The 16754-nt window shown below is 36.6% G+C and overlaps 1 long non-coding RNA gene across 2 annotated transcripts in view; it reads right to left on the bottom strand.

Annotated features, from left to right (window-relative positions):
* LOC141742846 (uncharacterized) overlaps nt 1-16754 on the bottom strand; it is a 69050-nt gene that overhangs the window by 48153 nt on the left and 4143 nt on the right. For both annotated transcript variants that reach the window (XR_012586896.1, XR_012586895.1), the window contains exons 2-3: nt 15548-15715; nt 12810-12914 (exon numbers count right to left, since the gene is read on the bottom strand). This is a non-coding gene — a long non-coding RNA (uncharacterized LOC141742846). The remainder of the gene's footprint in view (nt 1-12809; nt 12915-15547; nt 15716-16754) is intronic.

Below are 16754 nucleotides of genomic sequence, written 5' to 3'. Positions count from 1 at the left end.
TATCTTTATGATACAGGTATCCTGAAGTCTATTCAACTCCAGTGTAATTTAAAAACATTTCTGGGCTACGTCCCTTTCAGGGAAGTTGACAAGAAATGAAATTCCCACATATGTGGGAATGCCTTAAAACCAAATATCTTCAAATGTTTGAAAACGAAGCACAAGACTTATAAGTGAGGATTTAACCCTGAAGCACCATCTGCAGGACTGTATATGTTTTCCGAGGTCATATAAATGCTGTCAAATTTCTATCAATCACAGGCATCTATTTAGATGTTTTAGTTGTCCTAGCTTCCCACAAAAGCGATATTGTATGTCCTTTCTGGAAAACACAAAACATAGACACACAAAACATACATCTGTTAAGTGTAACCCTTAAGAAAGATAAAGTAGATAAATTTTAAGATTAGAAAAACTGACCAAGCAGCAGTACATCAGAAAGGGAATCTCTGAGTTCTAGTGATTGACAATGAAATTATGACTCAACCATATATTGTTGCAGACACGTAAAATCTCATCCTAAGATCTATTAATAGGGGACTAAAACAAGCTATAAAACAGAGGAAGAGGGTTTTTTTTCTCATTCCATCAACACTGGTAAGTTTTCAACTTAAACAGCATGCCCAATCTGAGAGTTTCCCTCTTCAATTACAAGGTTTCTCAGAAACTAAGGCTACATAATTAAAAACTTAACAAAGATTGACTTTACATTCAACAGAGCAAAGTAAAGCATATATTCAGCTGCAAATCCCTAAACACAATGCATGTACACGAGCTGTGACAATCCACTGCATACTCTTCACTTATTTAACATCAAGAAAGAGCATACTCAAAAAAGTGGGGGTAAAGAATGTAGAAGAAAAACATTTTAAATGGTGCTTTTCTACATAGTTCTTATACTGGATTAAACCCAAATTATATTTTGAGGACTATCTCTGATTTCTGATTTTTTTTTTTTTTAAATCAAGTGTATCTCAAACTTCAAAAATGGAAACATAGGTCCAGGCACAGGCCTAACCTGAACAATCAGACAGCAATCTCATCATATTTTAGTAGTGTGATTATTTATTAATTATTAACTTAATAATTATTTTAAAGTGAAATATAATATCTATAAAAGACTCTTTGAAAGCAGAAACAGTACGGAAGCTGAAACAGTCCATTTTCCTGAACAAGTAAAACAAGGAGCAGAGCAAAGCCTAAGGTTGTTTTTAAAAATTTGGCCATAATCCTTTTTCACTCCCACCAAAAAGAAAAGTTTCAATAGCTATAACATTCTGAAACAGCTGTAGTACCTGATAGTCTGATTTCCAAAAAAAACCCAAATCCTGTCTATAAGCAAACTACCCTTCAGTTTCCAGGGAAATACTCTTTAAGTGGGGATGGCAAGATTCTCCTTGAATAGGATACTATGACAGTATTCTCTGACTTTAAAATGCACCCCAGCATTAGTCATAAGAAGTTAGATCCTTTTTATTTCAATGGATAGGGATCTTACCCTCGGAATCTTCCACTGATCTTTCTCATCCTGTCGAAGGCTCAGAAAGACTGCAAGTTGACATGATTCTGGAGGGAAGGGAATTTTCCTTTTAATTCCCACAGGTCTTTTTTAGGAGTCCTACTGCTCTCTGAATCAACCCTTACAGTATTCAGAAAATAACCTTATAGAAGTGTCTCAAACAGTATGAATAGCTAGGATATTAATAACTGAAAAACCTCTTTCTCAGCTCACAGAATGCTAACAAGCAAACTAGACTGATTTATCTGGTGATTTTACCCCACAGACTGTTTCAGAATATTTCCAAGGGAAGTGGTAAAGACTCAATATTTGAAATCCTATCAGTCTTAGCCATTGTGATGGATCACCGAAATTAAGTAGCATAATTCTTTTTCCGCTGAAGAATGTTGAATCTTACAAAGAATCTTTTGGGCACCACTAAGTATGGGTATAAATAGGAAGTTCCCCATGTATGATAATTTCCACATAAAGATACCATCAAATAAGGGCAGAGAAGCATACACAGAACAATAGAGATACCAGGCACACCATACCACCTCAGCTGAGAGGGCATTTCATATTCATAGAAACAATATTTACCTGTTTACCTACTTTCACTGAAGTGAGTGATGCAGTTATTGTGTACTAAGAATGCAACAGAAAGTCCGTGGAGAAGTAAGCATTGCTGTTTGATCTATACTATAAATACCTTCTGCATACATTTATGTCACATAAGTGTATCATTGTGTATGTTTTAGCTGCAGAACTTCCCAAGAACATGCCTTACCCCAAGTGACACTGTGCCACAGTGACACATTTGACAGAAGGAAAAAATGAAGATAAAGAATGTTTATTTGTCAGTGATTATGTTAACATCAAATAGTAAAAGGCATGGAAAAGTAATAATCTTCTGGACTTTTTATAGATAATAGATTGATGAAGAATGCTGCTGCCTTGCTTGCCAATCTAACTATATTTTTGCTCTTTGCAACCTTCTAATGACTGTCCCTTCTCTATTGCATTAACCATAAGCTATTTGCCATCACTTTCAGACTCTTTATGATTGATCCTTCCTACCCATCATCTCTCATCAAGTATTTAGAGGCCTCCAATCAAGCTATAGTGACAGCTTCCATCATCTAGCTGTTAATTTTCCAGACAAGCACCTCTATACTTTCTGTCAAGTTAAGAGTTGACATATCCAAAAGGCACTTTCTGGTTCTCCTTTGTATCTTCCCTTAAAATTCTCCTTTGCTATGATGCCAATAAGAAGAATATTGTGGTGTATGAAAATAGACACTAACATGTTGATCAAGAATATTAAATTGTCTCCTTGACAACCTGTCTATAAGAACCTTTATGTTATTTTAAAGCCATGAATTATTTACTCCTCTTGATAATGCTTTAGAGCTTGGTGGTTTAGTCTATCTCTTATGACAAGGCAAATGTGCAGGTCTCCCTCTAGGCTAAAGGGAAAGCACTCACCAAACACACAAAATTTGTTACTCGTTTTAATCTACAGTAATATAACAACAACTCCACAAGATGGCATTACACTACACCCAGGTGGAGCGATACGAGGCACTGGCACACACTCACTCTCTTGACCGCTTATTTTCAGGAAAGATTCGGTATTTATCAAATCATCTGTAAATAGCCAGCATGCAGAAAGCTGACATCCCAATCCCTACTCTTGAAAGTAACATGAGAAAACATATAAAGGAAATGAAAACACAGAACAGTAAAAACTACATTTTTTCCTTTTAGAAAACACAGAGTAGTCACTTCATAGATGATATTTTATACAGAAAAAACTGCACATGAGCAATCTATAGGATGCTATAGGCTTGTTGTCACTGCAGAATCAGTTCAATTACATTCTGAGCACTGATACTCACTCAGTTCCTACAATTCTCTAGCTGAAGCAATGTTTTTCACTCAAGCTGACTGGCCCATGAGGGGTGCAGGCTGACATTTAAGTATAGTGAAAATTAGCGTAGCACTGAAATAGCAACTCAGCCTCTCTGTGCAGTTAATAAAAGTATCCAGCTAGCTCAAGAAATGCAGCGCAATTTGATGTTCTCCTGAGAGTCAAATAAATTCCTCTTAAATTATGCTCAGTGCAGATGATGCATACTACCTCTGCATTAGCAACATGGCATTATGAGATTTCAGGGGCCTATTCCAGATAAGCCAGTACCACACCAAGATTAAGACAGTATCTTCTCAGAGGCTTTGCCAGAAAGCAGTCTTGAAGGATGCATGCAGAGGCTGAGAGATAATTCCACAGCAGGAGAAAGATCCTATGAACTATAATATCTCATAGACTGAGCAAGATAATCTAGGCAGCTAGAACTATTCCAGGTCTCTAATTCTTCCTGCACTATTTCCAGATAAAATAGATTTGGATCGGAGCTGTCACTTGTTTAGACATTGTCCTGCTCAATGGTACGTAGAGTCATGGAATCAGCAGTACAGTGTGCACTAAACTCCCAGTGTCATGAAAGTCTCATATCCCCCAACAAAAAAAGCACTAAAAAAACCTAACTAATGTAATCTACCTCTTTCCCAGAGATCAAGTGATAGGAGAATCTATTAAAACAAATACCCATGGCAGCGTCTGCTTTATTGTTTCATCTGAAGCACTGCAGGCCAGATGTAATTCAAAGCCACCTGCTGACTTCAATGGTCTCTGGATCAAGCCTTAGCTGAGGAAGAGTTTTCAGTTATCTCTTTAACAAGGCACTTGGTTGATTACCAGCCCTCCTGCCTGTTACTCTAATGGGAATGCTTTTATTTTTATGCTTCCCAGGGCAGCAGATAGGCTTGTACAATCATCAGCAAGAAAACTTAAAAAAAAAAAAAAGCAGCATCCACTAGTGTAATTACATTGCTCAGTTGTTACAGAAGATCCAGTAACTTCACTGGGGGCAGATCATCATTTCCAGTTCAAGCTATCATCGTAGCAATTGAAATGGTGATTCTAACAGAAAGGTTGAACTTTTAGAGTGTGGCTTTCTCCAAGTACCAAAAAAATACTGAGGTTAAAAAAAAAAATAACACAGAAGCCAACAGTGTGAAAAAGTAATAGTTCTGAAGACTTTCTGAACTGAACAGAGGTCAGGGAATCTTAACAAAGAGATTGCAGAATTTCCGCGAGCTGCAACATACAATACGACCTCACTGCTCAGAAGATATTTGTTGGATTAAAAAACACTGAGAAGGGCGTTAAGGGGATATCAGTTACGAAGAATTAGAATTTTGTGAAAAGGACAAACTACATCTAAATACAGCAGCACTATATTCCCCACCAGGAAGACTACAATTAGTGTGTAGGGCGGAAAGAATGGTCTGAGGCCATTTTGGGTAGTAACGTAGCAACCAGCCTGAGTCGCTCACGCCAGTCTAGCCCTTATCTCATGCTATGCTTCCAAGAAAACTATGTGCGTTAACATCTTTCTTCCCAACTGTAGTGGAAAATGATGAAATGAAAGTTGATACAAAAGGCTGGACAAATGCAATGGGTCTTGCTTTCTGAGGAATAAACATAGGACTAAAGAAGAAAACTGCTCAGAATATTTCTTCTTTGCGACTGTAAGGGTCACTTGTCACACTTCAAATAAAATATGGTATGTTTTCTGTAAATTCATAATAAATTATTAGATTTTATGCATTAGATGTCTCACGAGAAGATCTGAATTATTTTGCAAAGGACCAAGCTTAAATTCTCATGACCATATTCACATCACATTTATGTTGCTATAAATCTAGAATAACTAAGTTTGAAAAACTTTTCAAATTACATTTGACTACTGGAATTCTGCCCTTGGCTGCAGTGGCTTAAGCAGTCCTTAATAAAATTGATACAGAAACTGAAATTAACATTAAAAATTGATGAATCACAAGATGCTTAAACTAAAGAAAACGTATCTCTAAAAAGTTTGGATTTGTGTGTGTGTGTGTTTGATAGCACAGAAAGTCATAAATGCCTCTTTAGATTTAATCTAAATTTAATTTTATTTGCATTGTAAAGAACCAATGAAAGGTGCCAATGATCAAAAAAATGAACTGTGGGTTAGGATTTAGGGCTAGCATCATTATCAAAGTGCTGTTCACGTGGAAAAAAGTACAAATCATGTATTTCTACTTATAAGGTCTGGCATCAGTCTGCTATTTACTCCATATCTTTTTATGTCTGACAAAAAACACACTTTCACTGTCTGTGCCAGAGAGTTATATCCAACAGAAGGCTGAGCTTGAATCTTCAATGTTTTACATGCTGTAAATTACCACTTGTGACACTATAGCTTGATTCTTAAGTTTTAAAATTGGGCCATGGCAACCAGAAAAAAATTTATATTTTAGATGTAGACTCTTGACTGGGATTTTTGTTTTGTCTCCATTACACTACTACTACAAATATTACTGCTCAGAATACTGTTATACTTAAAAGAATAGAAAGGATGATTTTCACAATGATACAATGTTGTGATTAAAAGTACCTCTAAAGATGAAATGTAAATGGGCTGATATTACTTATTCCCTTTGAAGTTATCCATGCTGCCTGTCACGCAGAAAACTTTTCATTCACAAACCATTTTTTTTCCTTTCTGCTTCATCATACATTTGATATCGCCACCAATAGAGAAAGAAACCGATACTGTTCCATAAATTATGCATCGAAGGGTCAAGTCTGTTGCCCCAGGAAAGACAGGACAATAACATCCCTTAATTTAACTACTGTGCATACAAGAGCCTTTCTTGCAAAGAAACTGTTGTCTGTGCTGTCTCAGCATGGATCATCCAGTTAGCAACTCAGAAAGAACTCTGACAACACACTTGGAATACAACATAAATTCGCACTAAGAACAGAATCGGGAACAAAGAGGAGTAATGGTTACTCACTCTAGTTTAATACATATGATCAACACAAATGAATAAATCCACTTATTTTACAGAGGCTTTAAAGATACAGATGAAATCTATGCTAAAATTTCATTGTCTCTAAAGAAAGTTGTAAGTAAACCTAATTTTGATTACACCGAAGAATATGCAACTTCTTCAAAAGTAACAAAGCGACAGAAAATAAAACGTGTTCTATATATGAGCAAGCAAAGTCTACAGCTAGCTAAAATACAGCCAGGTACAGTATAATCTCATTCATGTTTATAAAACACATGTTCCAGCTCAACAAGAAGTTTTGTGTTTGATCAGGAATTATTTTTTTTTATGTTTTAATAAATATAGGAAATAAAATTGAATGACCTTAAAGATCCCTTCTGAATTTATCATCTTTGACTCTATGAGCCTATTTATATCTGTGAAAGACAATAAAAAAATCACTAGCAAATTCAAACCGCCTATTCATTCACTCCTAATACTCGTCGAGTCCTTTTTTTTCAGTGGCCACCAAGCTTAACCCTTCAGATAGCAGGCAGTGGCTTTTATCCTCCTTGAAACCTTTTTTCAGTAATTGTAAATAACTGCAACAGAAGAAAGTAGGAGTACTGGGCCCAAATTATTACATTCTAGCAAAACAAGATGATGTGCTGACATTTCTTTCCCTTTAACAACATAAATTATATGATATTATCTCTCTCCTGCAATTGATGTTCAAATGAGTGACTGGGAACATAATGGAAAATATAATTATATGGGTATGGCAACACATAATTAGTAGGGTAAAAGTGGTAAATCTCATGTAAGTACTGCAGGCCAATCCAAATTGTCTGGTTCCTGGTATTTGAAAACCCCACCCACCCATTTTAGTAATTTGAACTGAATATTTGATTGCAGATTCACTCTAATAACCCTCTTTAGGCTTTTCTTGGTTTCCTCAGAATTTAGAAATAAATTAATTTGTCTATTGAATAAATATCCACCCCTATCTGCTTTGATTGCTGCATATATGTAATGGACTTTTAAATTACAATTTTAACCTGATCCTTCTTTTTTATGCCCCCCTTCAACGCCATGATTTCTGTTTTTCTTTTTTTACTACAGAACACTGAAATAAACTTATTTCATAAAGATTTAAGTAGTCCCAATTAATTTATCACTATATCTAAAATGCAATGATAGTCAGAATTTTCTGATAATGCCGAATACCGTTTCACAAGTTTTAAACATACCCAGTTTAAAATCTAGCATCACCTGGTATAAAATGAAACATTCAACTTCAAATCAGAAATCTACTATATATGTAACTGCTGATGCCTTGATTTTGCAATGTGACACACATGGACTTTTAGAGCATCACCAGCAAGAACTGAATGGGAAAAGATTTGCCAGAAGTGCACAGCAAAGAGGTAACTGCGGTGATTTATCAGCTTATAGCCAAGACTAAGCATGTTGCTCTGGGAGACCACAAAGTAACACACTGATGGAGTATCAACACGTGACTGCTGACGCACCTCTGATTTGTTCATTAAGGCCTGCAAGAAAAAAATCAAGTCACTGCTTCCGTCACTTTCATCCCTGTAATGGGTCTTGTATAACGCATCTCAAGAGCATTTGAGCTGGCTTCTCTTGTATTCTTGGCCCTCTCCATTTGTGAACTTTAGTGACATTTCTGAAGACCATAAGAGAGGGAATAAAGTAAAGCTTGGCATATTGAACCATAATTCAGTGCTATCAAAGATTCCTGCACAAAGAGAAATCATTCTTCTATACAAACTGCTGCCAACAATTGCTTTTCACTGCTACAAAAAGCTACAAAAGCGTTCTACTCAAGGGCAAACAGATCCTTGTGGGGAGACTTAACTAAAAGCATGATTTGCACAACATTTTGAAACCATTTGAGGTGTAGACTGTTAGTACAATGAACACTCAGAGAACAGTCAGAAAATTTTCGCTTCTGTTTGAATTGCCGTGTTTTAGCAGCACGTACCTTCTTCTTGAGTTTTCTCACCCCAGTTTGTTCATAGCCAAAATGTTTGGGGTAAAAATTGTGTGGATCAAGACACTTGAAATTTAATTTCTTAGCTTATGATTATGTATCATTTCAATATGAATAAGGTATTGTACAATTCTGTTTGCAAATTTCATAAAGTCCTGTGAAAAGATCAATAAAGGCCACACAGCCTCAGCCTCTGTTTTCTCTAATACAACAACAGCGTGATTTATCTTTTCTTCCCCCAGTTCCGAGCATGCATTATTATTATTCTCAAATCCACAGCTAGTTATCTCCAAACTGTTTTCCACTTGCTGCCTTGTGTTTTCTTGAAGCGGTTGTTTTGACTAACAAGAGTCTTTGTAGAGTTTGATACAACCACTGGTCTTATCTAATGTTTTAATTCTTACATGCCTATATTCTGGGCTCTCAGTATTCATAAAACGGCACAAAAACACAGAAAAAAGTGCACAGTTGGTGATCAGAAGAGTATTCTGTACCACCTACTCAACAAATGACGACTACTTCGTAAACTAAAGGGAAAGCAATCACTGTACTGAGTTTTCTCATACTCGCTTCCTAAGGTGAAAACATATTACTTTCCTGCTATTTTCCCTGTTTTATGAAACCAGTATACCTTGACTGCCAGAAGGACCAAGGCCAGATTTCTTATACATTATGACTTTATCAAGTGAAATTAACTAGAGGGGAAAAATTTGCACTAACTTCAGAGGTCTGGTCTCTTCTGTTACCACCATTTATTTTGCTTCTACCTTTTTTGCTGTTTACATCTTTCTGTTTCCACCCTTTCTTCCCCAGTCCTTGAGTCTTACTATCTTGCATTCTCAGTTCATATCAAACTTAGGTTCTCGGTCAGTCCTCAATGTTCCTCCATTTATTCTGTCCCAGACCAGCTAGTCTCTCATGTTTTCTTACATTATCTTTTCCCCTTCTGTTCATCTTACTAAATTCTGGCATAAATTCTTTCTGCTCTAACATCTGCTTTAGCTTCTCTGAGCTAAACATTTTGCAAAGCCCAGAAAGTTTTCCCACAGGGTTGCCCTGTACAGGCATCAGCCTACTTGGGCTTCTGCTTAAAAAAAGATATTTCAGACACCACTTGGTGCTTGGGGAGACAAGAGCCTGAAAAGGATTGGATAGTATATACAGTTTTTCTATGCAAATGACTATAACATAGCACATTACCTCTTTTCTATTAGTCATGGTGCTATCTGGAGAGTAAAGAAACATAAAAATAATTAATAACCATCCTAGTTGGTGGCATAAATAATCTATTCCCATGCAAACGCAAAATCTTTCTTCTACTTTTTTATGTTTGCCATTATTTTCTGACGGTTTCCACTATTAAAGACAAAAATACTAAATCAGTGCTAAGACACAAAACCACACTGAAAACAAACCGTTAAATACAAGTCTGACCTAACTCCAGAATACTCACCCTGATCCAAGCACAGTACACAGTGACCATATTTCACTTCAGAAAATTAGCTTCCCCTCCTTCAGCAAAGAGCCACCAAAAGAATGTAGCACTGTGTTGAGTACGAGTTACCTCATGGGAACAAACACAGAACAAAGCAGACGCTTTTGTGTACTTCACTGCATTATACCACTCCTAAGAGTTTGTGGCTACTAAAAGAAAAAACACATTCAGAGACATCTGATAAATATAAAAAACATGAATTTATGAGAAGATATTCTCCTGAGACAGAAAACTGTAATTCCATTGCATGTCCCTTACTTGAGGAGCCACTAATCTGAGAAACGATGAGCCTGCACAGTGGGGTCTTTCAAGTCTCTCTGCATTTTGAGAAGATTCAGATTAAAAACAACCGTAAAGAGGCTGTATGGACATAATATATGTAAACTTCAAAATAAAGGAAAAGAAAGCAATATAAAACACCATAAATGTAGAGATTACACAAAAGAAAAGGAAATTACACAAAAGGAAAATAACATTTCAGTCACAGTCTATTAAAGTGCATAAATAAGGCAAAATGACATGAATTCAAGGTGACAAATGGCCCAAATGTTTGTCTCCTATAGCTGGAGGATAATAAAGACAGGAAAACAAAACAAAATAAAGCATGTACAGAAAGGAGAATATTCATAGAATCACAGAATCATTTAGGTTGGAAAAGACCCTTGGGATCATCGAGTCCAACCATCACCTCCACTCTACAAAGTTCTCCCTTACACCATATCCCTTAACACCACATCTAAATGACTCTTAAACACATCCAGGGATGGTGACTCCACCACCTCCCTGGGCAGCCTATTCCAGTGTCTAACCACTCTTTCCGTGAAGAATTCATGGAAAAAACTTTCGTTTCCAATGAATGAAAAAACATTCCTTTCCAATGTCTGAAAAATCAGCCTTTTAACTCCCCCCTTCATAAGCCTGAGAAGTCTTTTCATTAGCATACTTCACAGTGTCACTACAAAATATGAATATTTTGTAACTAAAATTAATGTATGTAACTCAATCCTACCCACATTTCTTTAAGCACAACCGTGGGCTCTGCAAGCACTTCCCAGCTTCCAGATCCTGACTACATCAGTGGCCACCATCCCATCCTTCTCTTTCAAACAAACCCAGACACGGTTAGAGCTGTCACACATTCCAGCAGGTCCCTCAGTTTGGACAATCCGAGACTATACCAAGCACACCGGAGAACATTCTTGCTCTGCAGTACGGACAAGACCCTCTATTATCTGCATACAACGTGTGAACTTTGGTATTCAGGTATTCAGTTTACCATGTACATATAAAAGAGGATGTAAGTGTTGGGAATGGGAAGAGTATCTTGCTTACCAAACTCTTAAGGTGATTTATGGCCCTTTCTTAAGTCTGCTCTTCAGAGGTCTTGGAGAAACAAACACCCTGAACCAATACCCATAAAAAAAAGTTCTGAAGTATAATTTGAGAGTGAATGTTCAACAAAGATCTGATTCTACAGTGGCACTCTAACAACATGGCAGTTCTGCCCAAACAGTAAAGATGTGATTAAGTAACAAATAAAAGATTAGCAAAAGATTTGCCTCATCAGAACTATTCAAAATGCCATACATGAGAACTTAAGATAAGAATCAGATATTAACTGCATAAGAGAAAAAGGCACCTGCTCCTTTGAAAATAAAAACTGGGAAAGTACCAGGAGATTTGTTCAAAGCAACTAGCAATTGTGTTACAATGGAAAACCTCCAATGATGTATAGCTGAGTAGATACCAGCCAGACAAGCAGATAAAGAGAATTTTGTTCACGCTAAAAAATGAGAAGCTGGAGTCTTGATGCAATGGTATTACTCCTGATATCAGAACCATTCTTTATACTTCAGGGCTGCATGAAGCAAATTTCAGAAGCAGAATTAAACCCATGACATCATGAAATCATCATTTCCTTAGGATTTCAGTCACCACTGAGCATGTTTTTATCAACTATGCAAAAGCACGTACACTTCCAAACATAACCAGATTTGGAGGAGGTTCGATGTCTCAGTAATTACAAAACATCTCAGTGAATTTAAAAGAAGTCCCTACCACCAAAAAAAATACATTAAATATCTTGCTGATGACTAGGAGAAGAGCATATTCTATCCTCAGTCGCACAGAAACACTGACGATCCTACAGAAGTAAAACATTAACACAGTATACTGACAATAAAAAATTGGTACTAACAATCAAAGCATGAATAAACAAGAAGGAGCAAAGCAATTCAATTGTCTGAGAATGGCACAAAGCTGTTCCAAAGTAAGAAACTGAAGAAAATCCGCAGAATCACAGAATGTTCTAAACAATTTACTAACTATTAAAGTTCAGGAAAAACTGTGGACTCTGCAAATATAAATTTACTTAAATGGTGAATATTTTTTTTCCACAGTAATTGTGTTTATAGGGTATAGTAAATTCACATTATGACACAAGAAACAAAACCTCTGAGATATGATAGTGACAAAGATTTCTTAGAAAACAAGGAATGCTATATCAGAAATATTATTGGGGAAAAGCAGAATTTTATCAGAAATCAACCATCAGACTTACATGCTGTGACTGCCTCCAAGACAGACAGGAGAAAACCATTACAGCTAAAATGACAGCAGGTCATTATTGTGAAACTAGTATGCAACTTACCCAGGGGAAAAAACTAAAAAAGAGCACTGGAAGTTGGTAATGAAAAAAGAAGAATATCAAGACATGAATAAGTAAACTCGGCTCATGGTATGAGCTGCCTTAACAAGCCATTTGAGGATATTTTAGAAGTTGTTCAGACATAGTGAAAAAAACAGACTCTGGAACCCTGGAATCTCAAAGCAACTCACTACTGAGCCTGCACCCTGGGCCTAAAGCAACTCCAGCTGATCCAGGGAACCAGGGGTTAGATACACACATAGGACCTTACCTCAGTGCTTTGACAGCATGTGGTGACTCACTGAGAGGCCCTAATGACCAGGACCTTCCTCTTCCCCTCAGCTACAATGTTGGCACTGGAATGACACTAAAAAACCTAGAGAAACAAGAAGTCTCAATGAAGTATACAATGTCATTCCCTCCTCCCTCCATAAAGAAATTTTAACTGCATGTTCCATGGTGTCACCATCTTTCTTGGTCTACAGCTTTCAATAAAGGCATAAGAGGAAAATTTCTCATGTGAAAAATACAAGCTTATAATTACTGTCAAAACTAAGAAACTTTTCCTAGGTCGTCTTTAGGATAGTTACATCTTTTCAGTTTGGTAATAGCTTTCTTTTGTCAGTAAAGCTGCTGGTATTAACTCATATTCATTACCTGAGATGTCCTCTTTTTAGTATGTTACTGGAGTCAATAAAAGCTATAAAGAAAACTGCTGCTGTAACTTATAAACTACTGTACAACACTCTTGATTCACTGTAGATTGACTGACTTGTAAATTGGTTTGTTCCAGCATAATAAGTAATAGTATTGGTTTGGTTTTGACACTAAAGTACATCAACAAAGTGGTCTTATGTTGGAACATGTTATACGGTGTGTTTTGAGGCGGGGTGGACGACACTTGGATTATCTCCCATAATTTATCAGAGGCTTTCCTGTTTTCCATTTCAAAATGACAAAGGCAGAGGATAAAACATCCAAAATCTGATTCCTTGAACATTTTAAAATAATACAGTCTAATACAATACGTAATGGTTTTTCATTGGTTTTTGGAAGTTAAAAACCGCTATGTTTAGACTCCAATTATTTGCAGTATTTGATGGTACCTACTAAAAAACCTATCAGTTGCAGACAAATGCACCATTTTCTCTCCAAATACATAACGATGCAGGAAATAAGGGAACACACAGCATGTTTTTAGGTCACTGATTTGTCACAAGGCTATAGAACTACTGCACAATGTAACTGTCTCCCATGCTATAAAACTACTGGGCAATGTAACATGTCTCAAAGTAAAAAAAAAAAGTAAAATCATTCTCTAATGTAACAATAGAAAGTATATAAATAAACTTGATTTCAGTTAAGATTTAATGGGATAACTGTCTCATTTCTATAAGGATTTCAAGGAACCATGGCAATTCCCATAGCTACAGTTGATGATGAACAGTAAGTCATGGAGCAGAATGCTGTAGAACTGTAGAATACAGTTACAGAATTGTGGGTAGAGTCTAACTCCTGTAACAGAAGAGGCCTGGAAAGAAAATCTAAGCTCACAGATACGTTTCTTTTTGGTGTGCGTATACACCTAGCTGCACCGACCATTTTAATACCAAGACTTTATATTCTGCAACACACTTGATATAGTCAAACATAAGAGTCAGTTTCTGACATTCCTTGTCACAAGCATTTCAGCACTCACTGTTCCATGAGCGTAACCGAGGAAGTGTGGTAGAATGGATGCGTTAGGAACAGCAAGCTTAGTAAGTAAAGGTACTCTTGCAGCAGGGCCTCACTAAAGCAACAGGCTATACTAAAGTATGTGTCCCCTATGAATAACACCAGTACAACTGCACCAATAAAACCTTGCACAGGTGCCTTTGGGGACATAAGTCTACACTGAGACTTGCTCGGTGCTATTCTTGCTTTGCTACTGAACTGCTTCAGGATTTCAGCGCATCATTCAACTTCTCTAAGTGATATTGTTTAGGGCCTTCTCAATAAGGTAACAAACTGATGAGTGTTAAGATAGACATGATTTGCCCTTGAAAACACCCTTTTAAAATATATTATGTGTCAACTACCCATAGTATCAGAAATACTTTTATGTCAGTATAACCATGTCAACAGAGTAAATCTTTTCCTTGAATAAAAATATCACAGGAAATTTTCTTATACATATACACGATCATGCACAAGAGTTTCCAGGATATGGCTAATAATCACTAGCCATTTGCGCTGAATAGGCTTTCCAAAACTAGGACTTTAAACTACAGTCCTCGTCAATAGCTGATGGCAGCTATACAACCAATACTCCTAGACCTGAAAACTGATCTGTCCATTTCTTCTCCTCAACTTTAGTGTTCAATTAAGACAGCCTTAGAGCTTGCTCTCTGTGGCAGACAAAAGAAATGCAGAATAACCATGAATCAAGGCCTAGTGTTTAATTGGAAACAATCATGCAAGGCTTCCTAAAATGATGTATGACCCATAAATGCACACGTACATTCTGACATAATGCCCATTCACAGGCACGTATTCATTATCTGTGCTGTTTGCTTCCTTGGATGTAAGAGTGCATCGGGAAGAAGTAACAGATAAATAGACAAACGCTTGAGCATACACCAATGTGAAAACAGTATTTTTCCCTCTTTGATTCGCCAACTGTCAGATTAACAAACCCCATTTTCCACCAAACCAAGCATGGAGAGGACATTTTTCTTAGCAAAGGACAAATCCTAAATTCCTTGAACACCCTGACCTGTTACCAGTGAGTAAGCATTAACTGGTCTTAGGTCTGTGCAAATATTTGTTGCTCTCTAAGAGGCTAGGAAGTGGCTGAATGAGATTGCTTTTAATAACAGCAAAAACTAATGTCTCTGCTTTTTGAATCAGAAATAAATTCAATAACTTTACAGATGGGTAAGGAAAACTTCTGAAAATCAGCACCATTTGAGACACAAATGTTAGAACAAAATGCTATCTACTGGGGCTTTCTAATGAGATACAAACCTGGCAGAGAGATGCTGCACCAATTCCAAAGGACAGCAGATATCCATGTTTCTAAGCACGTTCTCTTCAGCCCCGAAGCAAAGAACACAGTATAGCAACAGGGTGATGCTACATCATCTGTGAAGTTGCTGAAACAAGAGGAGCAGATTGGAAGTAGCAGCCAAAATCCTGCTCAACACAAAAAAAAAAAAAAAAAAAAAGAAAGATCTCACTGAGGAGGCAGACAGAACATTCTGGGCAATAAATTTATAAAGACTACCAAGAAATCAGCCTGGAAAGGGCAAAAGATTCCCAAAGAGACATCCCAAAGCCAGATGCCAGGAAACCAGAAGATTCTCATTGTGACATGGTGAGAATCAAAGCGTTGAGGGGATTTCAGGATTTTTTCCAGCCTGACAGAATAGAAATATATTAATCAAAAAATGCAGCATGATATGAATCCAAATCTACATCATCTGTGGGTCAAAATTTAAATGCAAATTTTGAAAACAATTCATAATTTTTATAATATTGCCAAATTAAAATAAAACCAAACCACAACCAGGCCAGAAAGTGATTTAAGACAGTGTATGCATGCTTTTATATCCATATCTTACAAAATAAAAGTTATTATCATGTTACAAAGTATCCTCAGATACTGTTTAAGATTTCTTTATGGTGATATACAGACTTTTTGACAACTTTAAGATTTGGTATGAAAGAAACAGTTCTGTTCGTGACACGTCATTAGCTCACGACTGATAAAATGCAGCACTTGACATCACATTTTTTACAAGGGAAAAATGTGGGCTACTTATTTACAACTCTGTTTAGGGTTTAGTCTTTATGCTCGTATTTGAGTTTGTGTGGGCAAAGGCATGAAGGGCATTTACCCTTATTTGTAACAAAATGTATTTATTTAGGTGTCATTCAAATGAAACTGTAGTTTCTTTTACAGGGTAAAGACAAGGCAACTTAACAAATGGGAACACAAAAGAAAAAAAAAATCTTCATTAAGATTTAAAATTTCGTGTCATTAAATATTAATCTTCAGTTAGACAACATAAATTCAACAGCAATATAATAAATTCTAAAAGGTCCTCTTCTTTCGCCCTTCCATAAACTAGTGGTTTTGTTCCACATGCAATATTTAGACAGGTTAATACTTACTCCCAGAGTGTAAAGTTCAGTCACAAAAGAAAGAAGCCTCCTGAGCTGGGGATCCCAA

This window comes from Larus michahellis, chromosome 4, assembly GCF_964199755.1.
Source record: "Larus michahellis chromosome 4, bLarMic1.1, whole genome shotgun sequence".
Taxonomy (NCBI): Eukaryota; Metazoa; Chordata; class Aves; order Charadriiformes; family Laridae; genus Larus; species Larus michahellis.
The sequence above is the reverse complement of the archived record's forward strand: the minus strand, read 5'-3'. Positions and strand labels throughout refer to the sequence as shown.